A 25,742-nucleotide genomic window follows, 5' to 3' on the forward strand; every position below is an offset into this window, starting at 1 on the left:
ATTATTCTCCTGTCTTGCCTGGAGAAGTGGATTTAGATTCCACAAATATCACTCCAAGTGAAGAGGACTTTATAGATTACGAAATTAACCAGCTTCTTGATTATTTAGATAGCGAAGAGTTCCTCGATTCTATTGTCGAACCATAAAATCCTAAATAACTTTTAACTATACATATATATAAATATATCCAATACATATATATAATTTAATTTCACTAAAATTACCTTACAAACTAATGTAGAAGAACGAGGAAGGATAAAATAAATAAAAAGGAAAAAATAGAATTTATAATATAATAAATTTGCATATTTATTTGTCAACCTTAAATACCTCCGAAAAGAAGCGTCCTATAGATCCTAATCTCTCGGCGTCCCAGGGTATAGCCGGCTTAGCAGGTTGCCCTGAAAAAGAAATAGAGAGATATAATATTGTTCGTCCCTGCACGGTGCGCCCTGCAGAATCGTTGAATAAACGATCGAATAGGACGTAACACAAACATTAAATTTTTGGTGGCAGCGGTGGGATTTGCCAAAAAGGATCTAAGCTTCTGAGAGGAAATTAAGTGTTTGACGAATAAATTTTTATAAAGTATCTAAATCCATTATGCAGACTCGATCAAGCTCGACGAGCTCTGTAGCCACAGGGGCTACAAGGAAACAATATACAGCAGAGGAAACCGAAATCCTCATGCAAAAGGTAAACGAAAAGGAGAAACAGTTAAAAGAACAGGCTGAGGCCTTGCAAGTCAAAAACGAACATCTGATAAAAATGCAAGAAGAAATGAATCGAAAGGAAATGGCCGCAAACCAAGAACAACCAGCTGTAGAGCAATTAATGGCTTCTATGCAAACGATTACCAATTATATTGAGAGGATTAATTCAAGGCTCATGAATCTAGAGACCTCGCAAAGAGAAGAAAGATATGTTCCACATGAAGAACGAACATTTTCTCAACCGACATCCCAACATTTTGATATCGCGGACCAACCATCTCCGATACGCCTTAAAGATGCTATCGACACAATACCTAAATTTGATGGCCATAAAATGTCCGTTTTCCATTTCAGTAAAATTTGCGAACGCGCTCTCGATTTAATACCCGCATATCACGAATATCATTTAGTGCAGCTTATTATTAATAAACTGCAGGGACATGCATATTCTGCCATAGAAGGGGTAGAATGTCACACCGTTTTCGAGCTAACGAAACGACTAAAATTAATTTTTGGACCAAATAAATCCGTCGACCAATACCGAGGAGAACTAGCTAACATATACATGAAACAAAATGAAAATATTTTTGATTATATAAGCAGAGTGCAAGAACTACGTACCGCAATAATAGATGGAGAATCTGATTTATCCGGAAACATAGGAGAACGAAGAAAGGACGCCATCGAAGCAACCACTATGAACAGCTTTATCAACGGACTTCCATCTGACCTATTAGTACGCGTAAAACTCGAACATCCGAGGACCTTCGAGGAAAGCATTAGCACAGCCATACAACTATCCAAAACTATTGAAGCTGAAAACATTCGGAAGCGAACTCTCTTCCGCCCAAATTTTCAACCCCGTGCTGACCTCCCCAATAACGTCAGCAATGCAGCTCGCCAAAATCCTATGAGCAACAACACTAACAACCGTTATCAACCCAGCAACGGACATGCAACCTCGCAACCACCTTTCCCCGCATCACCAGTTAAATTAATTGCTGGACAGCCTCAACAAAGTTATCAGACCAAAATCTGTCGCTATTGTAAAACTCCTGGACATCTTATAGAAGAATGTCGGAAGTTAGCTTACAGAAGAGCTCAAGAAGGGAACCAACAACCCGGTACTTCGGGAAACGCGCAAGGCGTTCCGATGAGAACCGACGTCCGCCGGAACGACCCGCAACCAGGACGTCCGACTTACCACATTCAAAAGAAAGTCAACATAATAACACCACAGGAAACTCCCGCACAAACTTCCGCATCTGCCAAATAAATGACAGACAACAATCTACGGAATTGCCCACAGTAACGTTATCCTCTCCAGATCTAATAGCAGATTGCAAATTTATGATTGATTCTGGATCTGGACTAAACCTTATTAAACAAAAATGTTTAAATCCAAACGTTACTCTCGACAAAACTAATCCTTTATGTCTGCAAGGAATAGCTTCTGAAACTATCGTTACGCTAGGAGCTGTTTCCCTATCTGTACTTGGAAAACTATCTGAATTCTATGTCATATCTGATTCAATAGGATTCTTACAAGATGGAATATTAGGCAACAAGTTCCTGAAGGAACGAGCTGTTATAGTCAACTATAGAGACAACTTTATACAGTATGAAGATATGAGAATTCCATTCTCAAACTCAAGTACAATATGTCTTAAGGAAAGAACTGTCACTCCCTGTTCTTTTCATATTACCAATCCAGAAAAACAAATCGGATATGTACCTCGTCATACCCTTGCCGAGGGCATATATTTCGGGGAAGCTATCGTCACCAATAATAATGGAAAAGTCCATATGCCTATATTCAATACTTCCGAGGAAGAATTGACCCTTAATATTCCATTCATAGAATTGCAAGATTATGATACTCATGAAATAACAAAGAATCCCACTGGAACCCAAGGGCTTCCCAGAGGATTAATCAGAACTTCTAACTCCAACAATCTCGCTGGACTAGACGAACCCCGAGTGGAATTCGTCAAAGCCATAGATAATCCCATTTACTTTAACCAGGCATTATCAACACCAACAGATAGAACTGTTGATGTCATAAACCTTCTACGCCTCGAACATCTGAATTCCGAGGAATCAGAAAATGTTCGACTACTAGTTTTCAAACACTCCGACAGATTTCACCTTCCCGGTGAACATCTCCAAGCGACAAACGCCGCTCAGCATTCTATTCCTACTATTAATGAAATGCCTGTCCACACGAAACAATATAGATTTCCTCCTGTACATAAGGAAGAAATTAATAAACAAGTAAATGAATTATTATCTTCTGATTTAATAAGACCTTCTACTTCCCCTTATAACTCTCCTTTATGGATAGTTCCGAAAAAGCCAGATTCCCTAGGGAATAAAAGGTGGCGAATGGTTATCGATTATCGAAACCTCAATGAAAAAACAATAGGCGATGCCTATCCTCTTCCAAATATAACGGATATATTAGATCAACTTGGATCTGCAAAATATTTTTCAGTACTGGACTTAGCCACCGGTTTCCACCAAATACCCATGGCATCAAAAGATGCTCATAAAACTGCTTTCTCTACACCTTACGGACATTACCAATTCAAACGAATGCCATTTGGATTAAAAAATGCTCCTGCAACGTTTCAAAGATTGATGGATAACGTTCTATCCGGACTTCAGGGAAATGAATTATTTGTCTACATGGATGATATTGTCGTATATGCACGATCATTGCAAGAACACGAAAGCAAGTTCGAAAAATTAATGCAGAGATTAAGAGCTGCAAATTTAAAATTACAACCAGATAAATGCGAATTCTTACGACGTGAAGTTATGTATCTAGGACATATAATTGGATCTGACGGAGTCAAGCCTGACCCCGCTAAGATAAAGGCAATAATGAATTTTCCTACTCCGAAGAATCCGAAAAACATCAAACAATTCCTAGGACTAGCCGGATATTATAGAAGATTTATTCCAAATTTTTCCAAAGTCGCAAAACCATTAACTGATCTCTTAAAAAAGGATAAGAAATTCGATTGGCAGGACAAACAAGCAGAAGCATTCGATATTCTAAGGAATTCACTATGCTCTGAACCTATTTTACAATATCCCGACTTTACTAATCCATTCATTCTAACCACCGATGCATCTGGATATGCGGTCGGAGGAGTGCTCAGTCAAGGAATAATAGGGAAAGATCTACCCGTTGCCTACACGTCTCGAATTCTAAATTCCGCCGAACAAAATTATTCTACAATAGAGAAAGAATGTTTAGCTATCATTTATTGTGTAAATCATTTTAGACCTTATTTATACGGAAGAATATTCACTATAGTAACTGACCATAAACCATTAGTGTGGCTACACTCCATCAAAGATCCTTCCTCAAGATTATGGAAGTGGAGAATGAAACTCTCTGAATATCAGTATGAAATACAATATAAAAAAGGAACTCTAAATTATAACGCTGATGCCTTATCCAGAAATCCACCCGTCGACGTGGCTATTCCGTTATTCCTCATTGATGAAGGAGAATATTCATCCGACGAATCCATATTTTCGTATAGACCTCAAAGGCCAAAGGGAAAATCTAGTACACCTGAAGGTCAGAATGTAGGACCTAATCAGGAAGACATGGGAAACTATCAAAAAACCGCCGAGACTTCGGCCCCCGTAGAGCGTCAACCAGCAGAAGATTATCAAAATTATTCTGTCGAACATGAAAATAGTAACAATTATGAAGTCACAATCGAGGAAGTTACTGACTCTGACGAAAGCGATGATACGGATTATACTGAAATAATAGAATCCGACATTGTACCGTATCAGTCAAACCCACAACAACTGAATCCACCAGCTCTTCCACCATGGAGTCGAGCCTTAGTGCGAGAAGTTAGAGAGGATTTACTCCAACAGAAAGATAATCACACAATATTTATTTACCAGAACGGGACAGCTTACGACAATGGCGCAAAATCATATCAAGAAGCCAATTTACTCCCTAAATATGAAGGGTTGGCATTCGAAAGGGCCAGGGTATGTACTGTAAAAGGAAACACGTTAATTGCCCTCCCCATCAAATACGACTATCATACCCTTATAGAAGCCCAGAATCTTAAAAACTGTCTACACTCTTTAGTGGATGTCATTACTGAACTTGGACTCTCTTCCATGAGTCTTAGTAAGACCGAACGCTTCGACGACCTTCCATGGTCATACATCCTTAACCAACTCAAAAGATATCTACAGGAATTACCCATTAATATAACGATATGCTTAAATTTAATTCAAACGCCTGAAATCGAAAAACGTCAATCTCTAATTTTGGAAAATCATGCCTCAGCTCATGGAGGACATAAAGGTGTAACGAAGACCTATAACCGCCTTAGATCTCGTTACTGCTGGAAAACAATGAAAAAGGATATTCAGGAATTCATTAGAACCTGTCGGGAGTGTCAAATAAAGAAACTAACTAGAATAAAAACCAAGCAACCCATGGTTATAACGGATACCCCCGGGGCTGCTTTCGATAAAGTATCCTTGGATATTATGGGACCTCTTCCCCTAACAGTGAGTAACAATCAGTATATACTGACCATGCAGGATTTACTAACAAAATATTCTACTGCCGTGCCATTAAAGGAGGCCACATCGTTAACAATCGCAGACGCCTTCACTAAAGAATTTATCTGTATATACGGTACCCCTCGCGCAATATTAACCGATCAAGGAACAAATTTTTTATCCGCCTTAATGCGACAGTTAACAAGGAAATTTCGCATTCAACATTTTAGGACCACTGCCTATCATCCACAGTCTAATGGATCACTTGAACGATCACATCATGTCCTAACAGAATATCTAAAAACTCAGGTTGATAAGGAGACAAATTGGGATGAATACATTAAACTTGCGATGTTCTCGTACAACACCAGTGTACATGAGGGCACGAGATACTCACCCTATGAGCTAGTATTTGGCCGAATAGCACGACTACCCTCTGCACACCCCATCATCGAAGAAAATATCGAACCCACATACCGTGATTATATTGTTAATCTCTTTAACAAGATAAACGATTTACAAACGCAAGCTAAGCAAAACCTCACACTAGCTAAAGAACGGAGTAAGCGATACTATGATCGCAATTTGAATTTACAACAATTTGAGAAAGGAAACCATGTCTTTTTATTAAAAGAGCCACGAAAAGGAAAACTTGCTGACCAGTATACCGGTCCTCACGAAATAATCGAACTTTTACCACCAAGTAATGTTAAAATTAGAACAGGAAACCAAACCCGAATAGTACACACCAACAAGATCAAACTAGCACATCCCCAGCCGGGATGAGGTAATAATCAGAGTCCTTTGTTACAGATGCTTTGGCACAGAAGGCCCACACAGCCGAGATTGGACGCAACCATTTCAAATCGAATAGAGGAATCCTTCTTCTTCGGCCATTGTGTCCATATAACAGGAGCTCTTTGTCTCTTAGACGAAACGAACTTGTGTAAGGAGTGTTACGATAGACTCCGTACCAATATTATTAAGCAACAATACCGGCCCTTGCGGAGACACTTCTTTGTGAATAGTCACATCGTGCGTAATGACCACTGTTCAGCTTGTGGCACAACAGTCATCGAGACCAATTCTCTTGACAAGTGCATCTCCTGTACACTAACAGCGCACGAATTCTTAGAACTTCTACACAACACCTCGACTTCTATCAATAGTTGTAGTTACCCCTTAGTCTTAAACGTATACGACAGGACTCCTACGTTATAAGGGGATGCCATTTACCGGCACAGCCTGCTGTGTAGAATTCAGAGGATATCGGTATGATCCCTTGAACGTCTATCTATGTGAACTTTGCTATCACTACGTGTTGTCTATTAGAGTACGATTGCCTCTAATATCTCTACACTTTCTCTCTCCGGGACCACGCCATATCGATCCTCATTGTGCACATTGCTTCCGAACACTTGTCACACAAAGACCTTTAGATCAGTGTCTCATCTGCACTCGAGGTATTGTTGAACTTATGTCGATATCCTATTTGCTTACACTGAACAATGCTTCATAATGTCTCAGCTTTCTCTTAATGCTGTATGCATCAAACTGCATGGTTATCTCAATCTAAATAATCACAACCATTATTGCTGTGCATGTTATTGTATGCTACATACTCCCTGTAACCAAAGGTTTTTCTTTCCAATAGACTCCCATATTATTTCTATTGCTCCACACCCTTATAGAACGATCTGTTCGTACTGTCAACGACCCATCACCATAATACGACCCCTACACACCTGCTCCACCTGTACTAGGAATATCGCTCAAATATTCCGAGAGACTCACCCCACCTTTCTCTCAATAAATGAAGAGAATCCCCCAACCTCCCAACCTTGAAGAATTGAAGAGTTAATATGCTATCGGATACATCTTCCGACACCCTGAACTGTACAGTGCACGAAGAATTCGATGGATATTACTCTCTGGAAAATGGCCTTTATTACTGCTCTATATGTAAAATACACGCGGATCATGAATTAGTTCACATAAATTATCACAGCATATCAGAAAATTTTCCTCATGTTAGTCCTTCTAAATGCTGTTTATGTAATCGTAAAGTGTCTCTCGTAACTCCCATAATTGATTGCAGGCCGTGCTTCCTAAATTATCTGGAAGAAGAACGAAAAAGAGAATTTGCTAGAGCAAGGCAACATGAATAACGCAAGCAATCCCTGTTGCAATCACCCAATCCATGAATTATTGTCCCACTTCCCCAACATGCATGAGGCAAAATGCAGAAAAGTAATTTTTTACAAAAGATATACCGGAAAAACTCGCACTCCTAGCCGCATGTGTTGCGCATGTTATAGACTTCGACAATTAAGAGTCAAGCCTGATTTAATTGTTTGCCACTGGGTAACTTCGGGAGATATAAATCTTGCTAAGTGTAATTACTGTCAATCCACCCTGGAAGCTGTTCGTCCCATCCTTCAATGCCAGGAATGCGTATATTCCTATTTTGAAAGAGCAATATTTGAAAGAAATCAGGGAAGGGATATAAGTAATCTAACTGCTTTTGCTTTTTGCAGGACTCACAGACAAGGCATATACACATAAAATGTGTCCGCTTTCCAAATTTAAGCGACCTGCTCACCCACTACTAGACTACTCCCTCTTCAACAGCCTTAACGTAAAATGCGTGGTTATAATGACACATGATGTCCTAACCGCTAACAGTCCTCATCTTATATGTACGGATTGCTATAATCCTGCAACTTATAACAGGGTCTTGACGCAATACTCACACACATTCCAATATGGCAGTGTGCCAACGAATCAGTGTGCTAATTGCGGGAGTAATTGTCATGAAAAACGACCCCTTCTCGAATGCACTAAATGTTTTAAAGCCTATAGTCAATTTGTAGACATTATCGTTAAAAAGGGAGAAGAAAGAACTTACAGGCAAACTATAGGCCTGTCTGTAAATTCAATCACACTGAAGATAGATTATGGAGTGGCTGAAATAACGGTTGATCCTAATGATCCAGAAATTCTAGAGGAAAGATTATTAAATTAAACAATAAAAGAAAATGGATCTTCTCAATCCTTGTTTCACCAATAAACTTAAATATTTTATCTATTACGAACTATACGTATATATATATATATATATCCATAATAAATATGTTAACAAACTGCATTTATAAGGAAAAAAAAAAAACAAAACAAAAACAAAAACAAAAATAAAAACTTTAAATAAAATATATATATATATAAAAAAATATATATATAAAAAAAAAATATATATTTTTATGTATACGTATAACATAAAATTTCTTATATATATATATATTCTAAAATATATATATATATATATATATAATTATATATTCATATATAATTATCCTTTAATCGATTTACTATTAACAACCAGTAATAATAATCACTCATATTTACCATATAAATATATATATACATACATATAATAATAACAATAAAAAAAAAACAAACAAAAAAAAGGGGGAAAAGAAAATGCTTCAAAAATATTTCATAGGAAATAATAATCATATGGAACAATAAAAAAAAAAAAAAAAAAAAACACATAGTATAATGATAATAATATACATACAAATTTAGTCAGATTACCTTTCTATATGTATATATATATATATATAGATACATATACCCATGTTATATTATAATCACATTGAGCGACGCTATAAAGATACCTCTTGTGTATTCGAATACTTTCATAAGTAATTATAATTTAAATACACCTAAGATTCAATATATAATTATGAATCAATTCTGCGACAATTTTTCGTAATCAAACTTTCACGAACATTGTACCATCAATCATGTAACCACAAAATGTAATATAAACATCTACACGTACATCAAAATTGTAATCATTTCAGACCATCATGACGCCCCTAATCCTAGTAATCTTCTTAAGTAAAACTGCCGCTTTAATCGGATTTGATTGCGGAGGACAACACCTCAACGTAACAGCCGTCTCTCTCCTTGATGTTGGCGAATGCGATTTGAACATACGACAACCCAACACCACAGATGTTCATATTCAGCTACTACAACTATCCGACTACAGTTATACAGAAGTCATACAGTGCAAGGTTGAAATATCCCGAAATATATATCATTGTGGCATGCATTCACATATATCTGCTGTTCACAATGGAAGAGCCGACTATGTGCATGAGACTGGATACACTCAGTGCCTAAGGATGTTCCAAGACGGAACTATTTCTTTGGGAGACAACACCCTTGTCGCTGGCATAAAAGCAAATCAGACGACCTATCGAAGTATCACCCTGGTGGGCCGCGTACAAGTTGACGGATACTGCAAGGGATCCCAGTACAACGATCCATATGGAACATGGGACGACGTAGTCGTCCAAGCTGCTGTGAAAATATCACTAAAATCTTCCTACGTTCCCGTACAATTGAATACGGGAAGAATTAAATTAAAATCAGGAACAGTATGTAAACTCGTTGACAGCTACTGTTTAGACGCTGACGACGGATACACCTACTGGAAACCTATGCCTACGGATACTTGTAATTTTCAACAATATGATGTCCTCTACGAAGGACCTGCAAACAAAATTTCTGAAGACATCTCCAAGACAGATACCCCAATCATCTATAGTCTTGTGACTCAGGAAATCACTTTCGCCCTTATGAAAACCAAGGAAATACCTCTATGTGGTTATACTCTCCTGTGCACGGAACACCCAAAATTATTCATTCTTGAAGCTAAACCTGGCAATACATTCGCTAGTCGGAAAACTATTCCTGTCAATAATCTTGACATCTTTACATACATGAACTCCAAGTTCGTGTATATAGAAAAACATGTCAAACAACAGATGACGTCTCTCTATAACAATGTAATTTCGCAAAAATGCGAGTTAGAAAGACAGGTAATTACTAATGCCTTATCTTTTGCTACACTCCAACCAGACGAATTTGCCTATCAGCTCATGAAAGGGCCAGGATACATGGCCGTTACAACAGGAGAAGCAGTACAAATAATCAAATGTATCCCTGTTGAAGTGATGGTAAGAAAAACTGGAGAGTGTTATACCGAACTTCCCATTTCTGTACGAAATCATTCCTTTTTCCTTACACCAAAGTCAAGAATTATCACCAAAATTGGCAACGAACGAGAATGCAGTTTAGAACTTCCTACTTTGTATCGAATCGAAGATACATGGGTGCAACTTACACCTAACATTCAAGTTAGACAACTGCCACCTCAACAGCTAAAACCCATGACTGCCTTAACCTGGAGATATCTCACACCGGGACCTTTGGCCGTAAGCGGAATATATTCTGATACAGATCTGGAGAAATTACGAAATCACATAATGTTCCCAGCCGAAAAGCCAGCTTTACTCAATGCCGTTGCTAGAGGACTAACTGGCCATTCCATGAACACTGAAGGAATCTCAGTGTACAACTTGCTGGATGAAAATTCTTTAAATAAAATTGTCGAAAGCACAGCCTCGCGAATCTGGAAGGGATTCATAAATTTTGGATCAGCAACTGCAGGACTCGTCGGAATCTTCATGATTATTCGCCTAGTAAAATTAGTCATTGACACAGTCATTCATGGATACGCTCTTCACACTGTGTATGGTTGCAGCCTTCATCTACTCGGAGCTTTATGGAGCTCCCTCGCGAATTTACTGCTCCATCTGGCACGGGAATCTTCTAGAAAATCTGGAGATGATAACCGAGACAATCAATCACCTGGCGGAGGAACAACCATGCAAACCTCCAACATCGATCCCACTGCACCTGCGGAAGTAATTACTCAACAACCTCCACCAGCCAAACCTCCAAGGACAATGAACCCTTGCCACGAAGAAATCACCAAAAACGTAAATATACCTATATCATATACAAACCTAAGAGACCGCTTAAACACCTTAGATGAAAATATTTAATCTCCCTAGTACAAAATCCTCCGAAAACAATCGGATTTTGTTCTTATTAGGGGGGAGGTGTTACGTCCCGCAACGAAAAATTTAAAATCTTACTTATAAAAATATAATCCCTACCTATTCTCTCATCCTATATAATCTTTGCGCGATACTATATATAATCACTATATATTTGCGCCATAATATTATATATAATCAATATATATATACATCAATTTAATAATAATCAGTTCTCATGTAGTCAAAATACTAGTAACCACCAGTACTAACCGAAAGCTGGACTTATACACATCTATCAATCAAGAAAAAGTAATAGGCTCTTTGAAACAGTCATTTATAATAATCGTAAAAGAATTTCAATATATATATAATTATTATTTATGCAATTTTAATAAGGCTGCAAAAGCCACACAACTACATTAAAATTGCTCATGAAATTTCATAAATCAATAGCAAAATACTATATATATATATATATATATATATATATATTTATATATATATTCGCCATAATCTCATATTAATACAATACATTGATTGATGTGGTATATAGCCAGAAAAATATTACAATGAATTAGCAGTACTGGTACTGGTCGTATATAATGATATTAATCTTAATAACTAACCTTACTAAGAAAAGAAATTTATTCGAAACTTTATTATCAAGAAAAACTCTTAGCAAAACACTTGCAACAAGACTTCGTATGAATCGGTATGTGAACAAATTCGTCGGTGACTGGCTTATAGCCTCTTGTGCGTTCCTTCACATTCTTCTGGTAAATTTGGCATGGGAAAATTTCCATAGCCATGAATCCCGAAACCTGAAAATATTATAACTAATTAGTATTTAGACAAATAAAGACATAAATCAATAAACAATGAAAAACACATATATATATATATATATAAAAGTTTAATTATTATCAAATAATAAATATATCTACTTTGATTATTTAATTATAAAATTAAAACGTAAAAACAGATGACCAGTAACGACTAAATAACAATCCTTTGTAAAATAACAAGCTTCTTTTAAAAAGAAAATGATTTAAATAATTCTTAACGAATAAAATATAATTTGTTTCGAAGAATAGTATAAAGAATTTCGTATCTTATATAATCTTTACTTGTAATTATATATAATCACTATAAATCCACTTTATACTATATGTAACCAATATATATAGATATTCACTCAATATTCATATTATTCAGTTATCACATATAACCAAAAAAGGATATCCCTATGCGTGTATACGCGCTTACTACAAAGGAAAAGGCATAAATCAAAATATTTTATCAAACGATACGCACCTAAATAAATGATTTTGAGCCCATGCGTATCTTTTTAATAAACAGTATGTTCGGTTGTCATAAAAGAGATGCAGCGATTATAAATTTTGAAACCTGAAAATCAAATAATTAATTAATATTTTGTAATAAATATCTACAGTAAAAATGTTAACAAATGCTCCGAAAGTGAGCCACATAAAATATTAATACGAAAATTTACAAAGAATCATCAATAACAAAAGGAAAGTTATAAAGTTAATATTCTACGTACATATAAGAATATAAAACAATAAATAAATGTACCAAGTCAAACAAAAATTAATACCCATGAATAATAATTGTTACTAAAACAATACGCTTTAAAAATCAGTAATTATAATCCGTAATAAAATAATTAACAATATATATATATATTTTTTATATTCATGAGAAACAAAATTAATAAATTTTCCTTGAATAAATATTTTTCTAAACGTTATAATAAATCTTTACTGTACATTAATACCATTGGCCAAATATGTCTGTATAAAACTCTAATTATTATTGAATAACATTTAACTTTGACTATTTAATTACAAAATGTAAATGACCAATAATCACCAAATAATAATCTTTTATAAAGTAACGAGCTTCTTTCAGAAATTAATGATTTAAACATTTCTTAATAAAATATAATTAATAAAATATAATTAATAAAATATAATATAATTAATAAATAAAATATAATTAATCAAGCAAGAATTTCCTTTAAAAATCCTAGATTATTTTAATTTTTGGTCCTAGTTGAGTTCCCGTAAATATATGTAAATGTTCACTATCAGGAAGTGATTTTCCTCAGAGTCTTGATACCTGAAAAATATAATAAATGTATAAGAAAATCTACTATAGAAATTATTAAATAAACCATTTAAAATATAATACATACTTGCACACCTTTTATGATCCTATATATATAATATTTATCCTCTTCCTAATAACGTAAGACAGCTTGTTATAAATAAGTAGCAAGAATTCCAAGTCCCAGCAACTGAAAATAATAATCAAATAATATTTGGCCGTATGAAAAATTAACTTAACAAAAATGTACTAAAAAATCAATCTATACAAAAATCTATTATCATTATAAAAGTTTGATTGATCAAAATTACTATATTAAAAAGGTTTAATATTTTATAAATGTATATAATTATATAGGAATAAAAGAAATCAAATAGTAAAAGAAGTATAATAAATCAAATATTAATATATTAAATTTCAACAATAAATATATTAAATTAAATAATAATTACTAAACAATAACTAAATAATAAAGAAATGTCAAGAAATTATTATGAATAAAATTTTATACGTAACTCTTTGCTGCATGCAGAATAATAAGTCACCCTATAAACATAGCCTCCACTTGGTTGTCCACCGGGTGTCCCAATATTTTCATCACCTAACGAAAACGCTATACGGAAAAATAAAAATATATTTATTAATAAAATTCCTTAGAAATATATTTCAATAACAAACCACAAATATGCCTCCTCAAATATATAATTAACCGACTACATCTATCGAAATTTATACACGAGACCTCAATAGGTAGTAGTACGTGAAAGTGAGAGAGACCGCACTATCGGGTGACTCGCGCGAGTGAGAGAGACCGCGCTATACGTAATACCATATGTAAAAATTAATAAGAATTAAACCGCGAAACAAGCTCGGACAGACTTGTCACCCTCATTATTAGTATAAATACATATGTAGTTATTAATAAAAATTTAAAAGATAATGCATTAAAATACTAAAGGTACATAATATTATACATGAATACATATATTATATATATATATATATATATATAATATATATTTTATAAATATATGATATAATTAAATAAAACCTTTAATTCATTAATTAACTTATCAAAATAATAAACTTACCAAATAAACTTCCGAAATAATTCGCACAGATTCCTCAAAATCCTTTCAATGCTGCATATTCTTATATGGTTTAAGCCTGTCTGTTGTCCGTGAATAATCCATTGGTCCATATCCCTTCCAACATATATATATTATATATGCAACCTAGACAAATAAGAAAATTCAAATAATAACACGTTTAAACTCTAAGCATAAGAACATAATAATTAATACATTATAAAAATCTCTTTTCATATACGTATATTCTATATAGTTATTCAAATAAAACTTCACTACATAATAATAAATTATATAAAATCTAATTTCTTATCCACCCATTATTGCCAAATAATACATATATTTTTCATTTTGACTATTAATTGCAAAATTTTATATACAATTAAAATATAATAAGTAAGCAATGATAACCAAATAATAAACCATTTTCATTATGTGAAAGCTCAACATTATTTAATATAAATATATTTAATAAATGACCGAAAGTTATCAAGTCAAGCACATTCAAAATAATATTAAAATATTTCAAAATATCCAAAACTTATCCGCAATTAGAGGTGCATAGAGTTAATAAGTCATGGCCAGATGATCATATGTGAGTATTTTAATCCGCTCCGACAATAGTCTAATAAACGTTCTATATTGTCGATTAAAATACAGCCAAGCTATAAATGATATGCACCCTCGAATATCTTCTGTATAGAATGTCGTTTTACAAAATATCTGAAAAATATAATAACTATATAAGACAAATATATTAAATTATTTAAATTATTAATAATTATAAATAATAAAGATTCTGATTTAATAAAACCAATAATGCAAAATAAAGCTCATAACTCTTTACTGTGTGCAGAATTATAAATCTATATAACTACTAAATAAATTTTGTTATAACAAAACTTTACACATATATAACACACATGAAATATAAAGTTTAAATAATAATAATACAAGGTAATAAATATACATATTAATAATAATAATGAATGTATGGTCTTATAAAATTCATTATGCATGATTTTATTATTGAGACGAATAATAAGTCTCCTTATAAGAGCACAAGGCTAAGTCCAGCGTACCGCGTTATCTCCCCTATTACTTTGTTATCTCCCCTAATGTTTTCGACGTCCGCGCCGAGTCTTAATGCGAAAGGGACTCGCGAATATATAATGTATGAATATTATAAGGAGCGCTTTCTTATTGCAAGAGTAATAAGTTATTACGAAATTATAAATTATAAAAGAATATATATATATATTATATGTTAAATTAATCCATATCATTAACTAACAAAGATCCAACAGTAATGCAATTTTTTAGCAAACTTTCAAGCCTTCAAAAGAGAAATAACAATATGTATAATACATATTTAATTAATAAAATAATGAAGATAAAATTTTTAACAATTACATTTATTAACTTTTACAAACAATATATATAAGTATATATATATATATTCTATACAATTAACAAGTAAAGAATATATGAATAAATTATAACGAACGAAATTATTAAATCGATTTATAAAGCGTTATAAATTCACTCACCAAAAGATAAGCGACCCTCCGAGCTTCATCCGGTGCAGCTGCACATGAGCTCACTCAGCGATAAGATAAGGCCTGACGCGACTGCCTGGCGCGACTGCCTGGCACGGCGAACACCTGCATCCGGTGATAAAACAGCTCGCCACATCCTTTGTTCTAAGAGCTGAATAATGAAAGAATAATTAATACACTTTTATATTATAATGTAACACAATTATTATTAACAACTATCTAGACCATGCACCTATATGCACATACATATATATATATATCATATAATTATTATATAGCAAATTGTAATTATAATGGTTTATAACACCAGAATTTGTTTATAACATTGTTAACTAGAACTATATAATTAATATAAAGAAAGTTAAAAATCAATTCTAAACGGAACATGCTAGAACGATCATTCACACTTCTATTGAAAGAGGTTGAGATTCTATATTAAAAAATATATGCATGCAAATTATTAAAATTCTGGTGACTAAAAACCTATTGTAAAAGCCTTACCTTTTGTAAAATGAATTAACGAGCTCGATGCATGGACAATACTGACAGCTCCGTCGTCCCCACTACCCCCACGCAAGAGCGCGGCCACTACGTCATAGCGCGCTCGAAGAAGAAGGACAGCTATAGCGGCAAGCGGCGGTCGAGCCGCCTACGCCCGGGAGCGCCGCATTCTCCTACCACTGCGGATAGCCGGCACGGAGTAGGGACCAGAGGGTACCTCAGGGAGCGCAGCTCAGTCTTCCGCGCATTTGACCAGGAGCTCTCTGAAGAACAAGAACAGTAGCAGTCACGAACCATTTAAAATCGAAATAAAGACTTAGTCTCAAAACATTATTCGACTTAAAAACTTAGTCGCGAGAGCTGTAAGACAGTAGTATACTTGAACAATAAAAGTGTTTTATTTGAACATCATCGCGGTCTTCTGCCATTTATTTACTACCGGCTCCTTCGACTCTCCTGCCAAGGCATCACTGAGGTCGACAGTCAACAGCGGAGGTTCGACGAGCACTTCCAACCGCAGTACTTTTGGGTAAGTACTCGTTTTAATTATTCAATATTTTCCTTTTCATCTCTCGTGATCTGCAACCATCAACCGAATATTATTATTATTTTTGCATGACATATTGAAGAATTTTATTATACATAATAGTCAACAACTTACCTTCATACAATTCCAACGTCTTCTCCTTCCGATAACACGAGTACGTTGATTGCCTTTGAACGTTAAACGCTCAGTCTGTCTTTGGTTTTATCCACAAGAGTGAATCGTCGCCTTCGACTTGTCAATCGATGTGCATTGGGTAGTCTACTCTACCCCTCTGCCGTTTCCGCGAAGAATTTTCTTTAGAGGAAATTTCTTTACGGACTCTGTGCCGCTGTGACGTGACGTCTTGCACATCGAAACTCGTCGTAGAGCATGGGACGCGCTCTTTAAGGACCGACTGACACATAGTATGATAACTCTGGTTTAGTATCATATATTAGAAGAATTATTTAATAATAATAAAACTAAACCAGTAGGTACGATATCCATCTGATATTCAAACATTCCTACACCCCCTTCCTTACCACGTCACTGCATGTGAGGTAATTAACTAATAATTTTCTCTCATAATAAATGAGGAGTCGCGATTTCAGAATCTGTCCTGTCTCTTTCTCTAAACCGGTTACGAAACTTTAGATTCACGCGGTACATTCTTTTTTGACAGGTGACCCCTCGAAATTTCCATCGTAAGTATTAGATGCCGCGAAATAATTTTAAATTATCCTTTCGATAAAACAAATTTTAAAATTTAAATTATTTCAATAATAGATGGTTAGCGCCCGACGACCAGATCCAATAACTCGCCGCGAATTTCCCTTACAAAATCCAGGTGTAACCCGGCGGGAAATATTTAGACAGCGGTTATTACGAGATCGCCCCTCCGTCGCTCTTCAATTATTTATAGATAGGGACGAGATTCCTACCGGAATAGCAAGGGCCGCAACCGACCGCGAAGACACACTCTTCGACCTCTCCTTCGCACCCTTGCCCCCGGAGCTTAACCCAGAAACCACCGACGGCAATCTCCCTGCGATACCAGCTAGCGCAGAGTCCGAGGAAGAGGAAATTGAATCTGCGGAATCGGACACATCAAGCGACGCGTCCACAATAATTATTGATTTGGAAGACCGAACGGACGGAATTCCCTTGGGACTGCTCCGCGCTTGGGAGCGAAACGGGGAAATAAGGAGGAGCCCAGCGACGTTGGATCGACGGGTCCAAACTTCACCGCCGCCTAGCCTCCCACGAACCCCAGACTCTTTTCCGGGGTATTCGCCGCCAAATTATTCTCCTGTCTTGCCTGGAGAAGTGGATTTAGATTCCACAAATATCACTCCAAGTGAAGAGGACTTTATAGATTACGAAATTAACCAGCTTCTTGATTATTTAGATAGCGAAGAGTTCCTCGATTCTATTGTCGAACCATAAAATCCTAAATAACTTTTAACTATACATATATATAAATATATCCAATACATATATATAATTTAATTTCACTAAAATTACCTTACAAACTAATGTAGAAGAACGAGGAAGGATAAAATAAATAAAAAGGAAAAAATAGAATTTATAATATAATAAATTTGCATATTTATTTGTCAACCTTAAATACCTCCGAAAAGAAGCGTCCTATAGATCCTAATCTCTCGGCGTCCCAGGGTATAGCCGGCTTAGCAGGTTGCCCTGAAAAAGAAATAGAGAGATATAATATTGTTCGTCCCTGCACGGTGCGCCCTGCAGAATCGTTGAATAAACGATCGAATAGGACGTAACACTCGGCTGTGTGGGCCTTCTGTGCCAAAGCATCTGTAACAAAGGACTCTGATTATTACCTCATCCCGGCTGGGGATGTGCTAGTTTGATCTTGTTGGTGTGTACTATTCGGGTTTGGTTTCCTGTTCTAATTTTAACATTACTTGGGGGTAAAAGTTCGATTATTTCGTGAGGACCGGTATACTGGTCAGCAAGTTTTCCTTTTCGTGGTTCTTTTAATAAAAAGACAAAGTTTCCTTTCTCAAATTGTTGTAAATTCAAATTGCGATCATAGTATCGCTTACTCCGTTCTTTAGCTAGTGTGAGGTTTTGCTTAGCTTGCGTTTGTAAATCGTTTATCTTGTTAAAGAGATTAACAATATAGTCATGGTATGTGGGTTCGATATTTTCTTCGATGATGGGGTGTGCAGAGGGTAGTCGTGCTATCCGGCCAAATACTAGCTCATAGGGTGAGTATCTCGTGCCCTCATGTACACTGGTGTTGTACGAGAACATAGCAAGTGTTACGTCCCGCAACGAAAAATTTAAAATCTTATTTATAAAAATATAATCCCTACCTATTCTCTCATCCTATATAATCTTTGCGCGATACTATATATAATCACTATATATTTGCGCCATAATATTATATATAATCAATATATATATACATCAATTTAATAATAATCAGGTCTCATGTAGTCAAAATACTAGTAACCACCAGTACTAACCGAAAGCTGGACTTATACACATCTATCAATCAAGAAAAAGTAATAGGCTCTTTGAAACAGTCATTTATAATAATCGTAAAAGAATTTCAATATATATATAATTATTATTTATGCAATTTTAATAAAGCTGCAAAAGCCTCATACAATCACCTTAAAATCGCTTATGAAATTTCATAAATCAATAGCAAAATACTATATATATATATATATATATATATTTATATATATATTCGCCATAATCTCACATTAATACAATACATTGATTGATGTGGTATATAGCCAGAAAAATATTACAATGAATTAGCAGTACTGGTACTGGTCGTATATAATGATATTAATCTTAATAACTAACCTTACTAAGAAAAGAAATTTATTCGAAACTTTATTATCAAGAAAAACTCTTAGCAAAACACTTGCAACAAGACTTCGTATGAATCGGTATGTGAACAAATTCGTCGGTGACTGGCTTATAGCCTCTTGTGCGTTCCTTCACATTCTTCTGGTAAATTTGGCATGGGAAAATTTCCATAGCCATGAATCCCGAAACCTGAAAATATTATAACTAATTAGTATTTAGACAAATAAAGACATAAATCAATAAACAATGAAAAACACATATATATATATATATATATAAAAGTTTAATTATTATCAAATAATAAATATATTTACTTTGATTATTTAATTATAAAATTAAAACGTAAAAACAGATGACCAGTAACGACTAAATAACAATCCTTTGTAAAATAACAAGCTTCTTTTAAAAAGAAAATGATTTAAATAATTCTTAACGAATAAAATATAATTTGTTTCGAAGAATAGTATAAAGAATTTCGTATCTTATATAATCTTTACTTGTAATTATATATAATCACTATAAATCCACTTTATACTATATGTAACCAATATATATAGATATTCACTCAATATTCATATTATTCAGTTATCACATATAACCAAAAAAGGATATCCCTATGCGTGTATACGCGCTTACTACAAAGGAAAAGGCATAAATCAAAATATTTTATCAAACGATACGCACCTAAATAAATGATTTTGAGCCCATGCGTATCTTTTTAATAAACAGTATGTTCGGTTGTCATAAAAGAGATGCAGCGATTATAAATTTTGAAACCTGAAAATCAAATAATTAATTAATATTTTGTAATAAATATCTACAGTAAAAATGTTAACAAATGCTCCGAAAGTGAGCCACATAAAATATTAATACGAAAATTTACAAAGAATCATCAATAACAAAAGGAAAGTTATAAAGTTAATATTCTACGTACATATAAGAATATAAAACAATAAATAAATGTACCAAGTCAAACAAAAATTAATACCCATGAATAATAATTGTTACTAAAACAATACGCTTTAAAAATCAGTAATTATAATCCGTAATAAAATAATTAACAATATATATATATATTTTTTATATTCATGAGAAACAAAATTAATAAATTTTCCTTGAATAAATATTTTTCTAAACGTTATAATAAATCTTTACTGTACATTAATACCATTGGCCAAATATGTCTGTATAAAACTCTAATTATTATTGAATAACATTTAACTTTGACTATTTAATTACAAAATGTAAATGACCAATAATCACCAAATAATAATCTTTTATAAAGTAACGAGCTTCTTTCAGAAATTAATGATTTAAACATTTCTTAATAAAATATAATTAATAAAATATAATTAATAAAATATAATATAATTAATAAATAAAATATAATTAATCAAGCAAGAATTTCCTTTAAAAATCCTAGATTATTTTAATTTTTGGTCCTAGTTGAGTTCCCGTAAATATATGTAAATGTTCACTATCAGGAAGTGATTTTCCTCAGAGTCTTGATACCTGAAAAATATAATAAATGTATAAGAAAATCTACTATAGAAATTATTAAATAAACCATTTAAAATATAATACATACTTGCACACCTTTTATGATCCTATATATATAATATTTATCCTCTTCCTAATAACGTAAGACAGCTTGTTATAAATAAGTAGCAAGAATTCCAAGTCCCAGCAACTGAAAATAATAATCAAATAATATTTGGCCGTATGAAAAATTAACTTAACAAAAATGTACTAAAAAATCAATCTATACAAAAATCTATTATCATTATAAAAGTTTGATTGATCAAAATTACTATATTAAAAAGGTTTAATATTTTATAAATGTATATAATTATATAGGAATAAAAGAAATCAAATAGTAAAAGAAGTATAATAAATCAAATATTAATATATTAAATTTCAACAATAAATATATTAAATTAAATAATAATTACTAAACAATAACTAAATAATAAAGAAATGTCAAGAAATTATTATGAATAAAATTTTATACGTAACTCTTTGCTGCATGCAGAATAATAAGTCACCCTATAAACATAGCCTCCACTTGGTTGTCCACCGGGTGTCCCAATATTTTCATCACCTAACGAAAACGCTATACGGAAAAATAAAAATATATTTATTAATAAAATTCCTTAGAAATATATTTCAATAACAAACCACAAATATGCCTCCTCAAATATATAATTAACCGACTACATCTATCGAAATTTATACACGAGACCTCAATAGGTAGTAGTACGTGAAAGTGAGAGAGACCGCACTATCGGGTGACTCGCGCGAGTGAGAGAGACCGCGCTATACGTAATACCATATGTAAAAATTAATAAGAATTAAACCGCGAAACAAGCTCGGACAGACTTGTCACCCTCATTATTAGTATAAATACATATGTAGTTATTAATAAAAATTTAAAAGATAATGCATTAAAATACTAAAGGTACATAATATTATACATGAATACATATATTATATATATATATATATATATATAATATATATTTTATAAATATATGATATAATTAAATAAAACCTTTAATTCATTAATTAACTTATCAAAATAATAAACTTACCAAATAAACTTCCGAAATAATTCGCACAGATTCCTCAAAATCCTTTCAATGCTGCATATTCTTATATGGTTTAAGCCTGTCTGTTGTCCGTGAATAATCCATTGGTCCATATCCCTTCCAACATATATATATACTATATATGCAACCTAGACAAATAAGAAAAATTCAAATAATAACACGTTTAAACTCTAAGCATAAGAACATAATAATTAATACATTATAAAAATCTCTTTTCATATACGTATATTCTATATAGTTATTCAAATAAAACTTCACTACATAATAATAAATTATATAAAATCTAATTTCTTATCCACCCATTATTGCCAAATAATACATATATTTTTCATTTTGACTATTAATTGCAAAATTTTATATACAATTAAAATATAATAAGTAAGCAATGATAACCAAATAATAAACCATTTTCATTATGTGAAAGCTCAACATTATTTAATATAAATATATTTAATAAATGACCGAAAGTTATCAAGTCAAGCACATTCAAAATAATATTAAAATATTTCAAAATATCCAAAACTTATCCGCAATTAGAGGTGCATAGAGTTAATAAGTCATGGCCAGATGATCATATGTGAGTATTTTAATCCGCTCCGACAATAGTCTAATAAACGTTCTATATTGTCGATTAAAATACAGCCAAGCTATAAATGATATGCACCCTCGAATATCTTCTGTATAGAATGTCGTTTTACAAAATATCTGAAAAATATAATAACTATATAAGACAAATATATTAAATTATTTAAATTATTAATAATTATAAATAATAAAGATTCTGATTTAATAAAACCAATAATGCAAAATAAAGCTCATAACTCTTTACTGTGTGCAGAATTATAAATCTATATAACTACTAAATAAATTTTGTTATAACAAAACTTTACACATATATAACACACATGAAATATAAAGTTTAAATAATAATAATACAAGGTAATAAATATACATATTAATAATAATAATGAATGTATGGTCTTATAAAATTCATTATGCATGATTTTATTATTGAGACGAATAATAAGTCTCCTTATAAGAGCACAAGGCTAAGTCCAGCGTACCGCGTTATCTCCCCTATTACTTTGTTATCTCCCCTAATGTTTTCGACGTCCGTGCCGAGTCTTAATGCGAAAGGGACTCGCGAATATATAATGTATGAATATTATAAGGAGCGCTTTCTTATTGCAAGAGTAATAAGTTATTACGAAATTATAAATTATAAAAGAATATATATATATATATTATATAATAAATTAATCCATATCATTAACTAACAAGATCCAACAGTAATACATTTTTTAGCAAACTTTCAAGCCTTCAAAAGGGAAATAACAATATGTATAATACATATTTAATTAATAAAATAATGAAGACAAAATTTTTAACAATTACATTTATTAACTTTTACAAACAATATATATAAGTATATATATATATATATATTCTATACAATTAACAAGTAAGGAATATATGAATAAATTATAACGAACGAAATTATTAAATCGATTTATAAAGCGTTATAAATTCACTCACCAAAAGATAAGCGACCCTCCGAGCTTCATCCGGTGCAGCTGCACATGAGCTCACTCAGCGATAAGATAAGGCCTGGCGCGACTGCCTGGCGCGACTGCCTGGCACGGCGAACACCTGCATCCGGTGATAAAAAAGCTCGCCACATCCTTTGTTCCAAGAGCTGAATAATAAAAAGAATAATTAATACACTTTTATATTATAATGTAACACAATTATTATTAACAACTATCTAGACCATGCACCTATATGCACATACATATATATATATATCATATAATTATTATATAGCAAATTGTAATTATAATGGTTTATAACACCAGAATTTGTTTATAACATTGTTAACTAGAACTATATAATTAATATAAAGAAAGTTAAAAATCAATTCTAAACGGAACATGCTAGAACGATCATTCACACTTCTATTGAAAGAGGTTGAGATTCTATATTAAAAAATATATGCATGCAAATTATTAAAATTCTGGTGACTAAAAACCTATTGTAAAAGCCTTACCTTTTGTAAAATGAATTAACGAGCTCGATGCATGGACAATACTGACAGCTCCGTCGTCCCCACTATCCCCACGCAAGAGCGCGGCCACTACGTCATAGCACGCTCGAAGAAGAAGGACAGCCATAGCGGCAAGCGGCGGTCGAGCCGCCTACGCCCGGGAGCGCCGCATTCTCCTACCACTGCGGATAGCCGGCACGGAGTAGGGACCAGAGGGTACCTCAGGGAGCGCAGCTCAGTCTTCCGCGCATTTGACCAGGAGCTCTCTGAAGAACAAGAACAGTAGCAGTCACGAACCATTTAAAATCGAAATAAAGACTTAGTCTCAAAACATTATTCGACTTAAAAACTTAGTCGCGAGAGCTGTAAGACAGTAGTATACTTGAACAATAAAAGTGTTTTAACTGAACATCATCGCGGTCTTCTGCCATTTATTTACTACCGGCTCCTTCGACTCTCCTGCCAAGGCATCACTGAGGTCGACAGTCCACAGCGGAGGTTCGACGAGCACTTCCAACTGCAGTACTTTTGGGTAAGTACTCGTTTTAATTATTCAATATTTTCCTTTTCATCTCTCGTGATCTGCAACCATCAACCGAATATTATTATTATTTTTGCATGACATATTGAAGAATTTTATTATACATAATAGTCAACAACTTACCTTCATACAATTCCAACGTCTTCTCCTTCCGATAACACGAGTACGTTGATTGCCTTTGAACGTTAAACGCTCAGTCTGTCTTTGGTTTTATCCACAAGAGTGAATCGTCGCTTTCGACTTGTCAATCGATGTGCATTGGGTAGTCTACTCTACCCCTCTGCCGTTTCCGCGAAGAATTTTCTTTAGAGGAAATTTCTTTACGGACTCTGTGCCGCTGTGACGTGACGTCTTGCACATCGAAACTCGTCGTAGAGCATGGGACGCGCTCTTTAAGGACCGACTGACACATAGTATGATAACTCTGGTTTAGTATCATATATTAGAAGAATTATTTAATAATAATAAAACTAAACCAGTAGGTACGGTATCCATCTGATATTCAAACATTCCTACACCCCCTTCCTTACCACGTCACTGCATGTGAGGTAATTAACTAATAATTTTCTCTCATAATAAATGAGGAGTCGCGATTTCAGAATCTGTCCTGTCTCTTTCTCTAAACCGGTTACGAAACTTTAGATTCACGCGGTACATTCTTTTTTGACAGGTGACCCCTCGAAATTTCCATCGTAAGTAT

Source organism: Camponotus vicinus, unplaced genomic scaffold, assembly GCF_025532165.1.
Source record: "Camponotus vicinus isolate PSW18456_S1 unplaced genomic scaffold, iyCamVici1.0 SCAF_13, whole genome shotgun sequence".
Lineage (NCBI taxonomy): Eukaryota > Metazoa > Arthropoda > Insecta > Hymenoptera > Formicidae > Camponotus > Camponotus vicinus.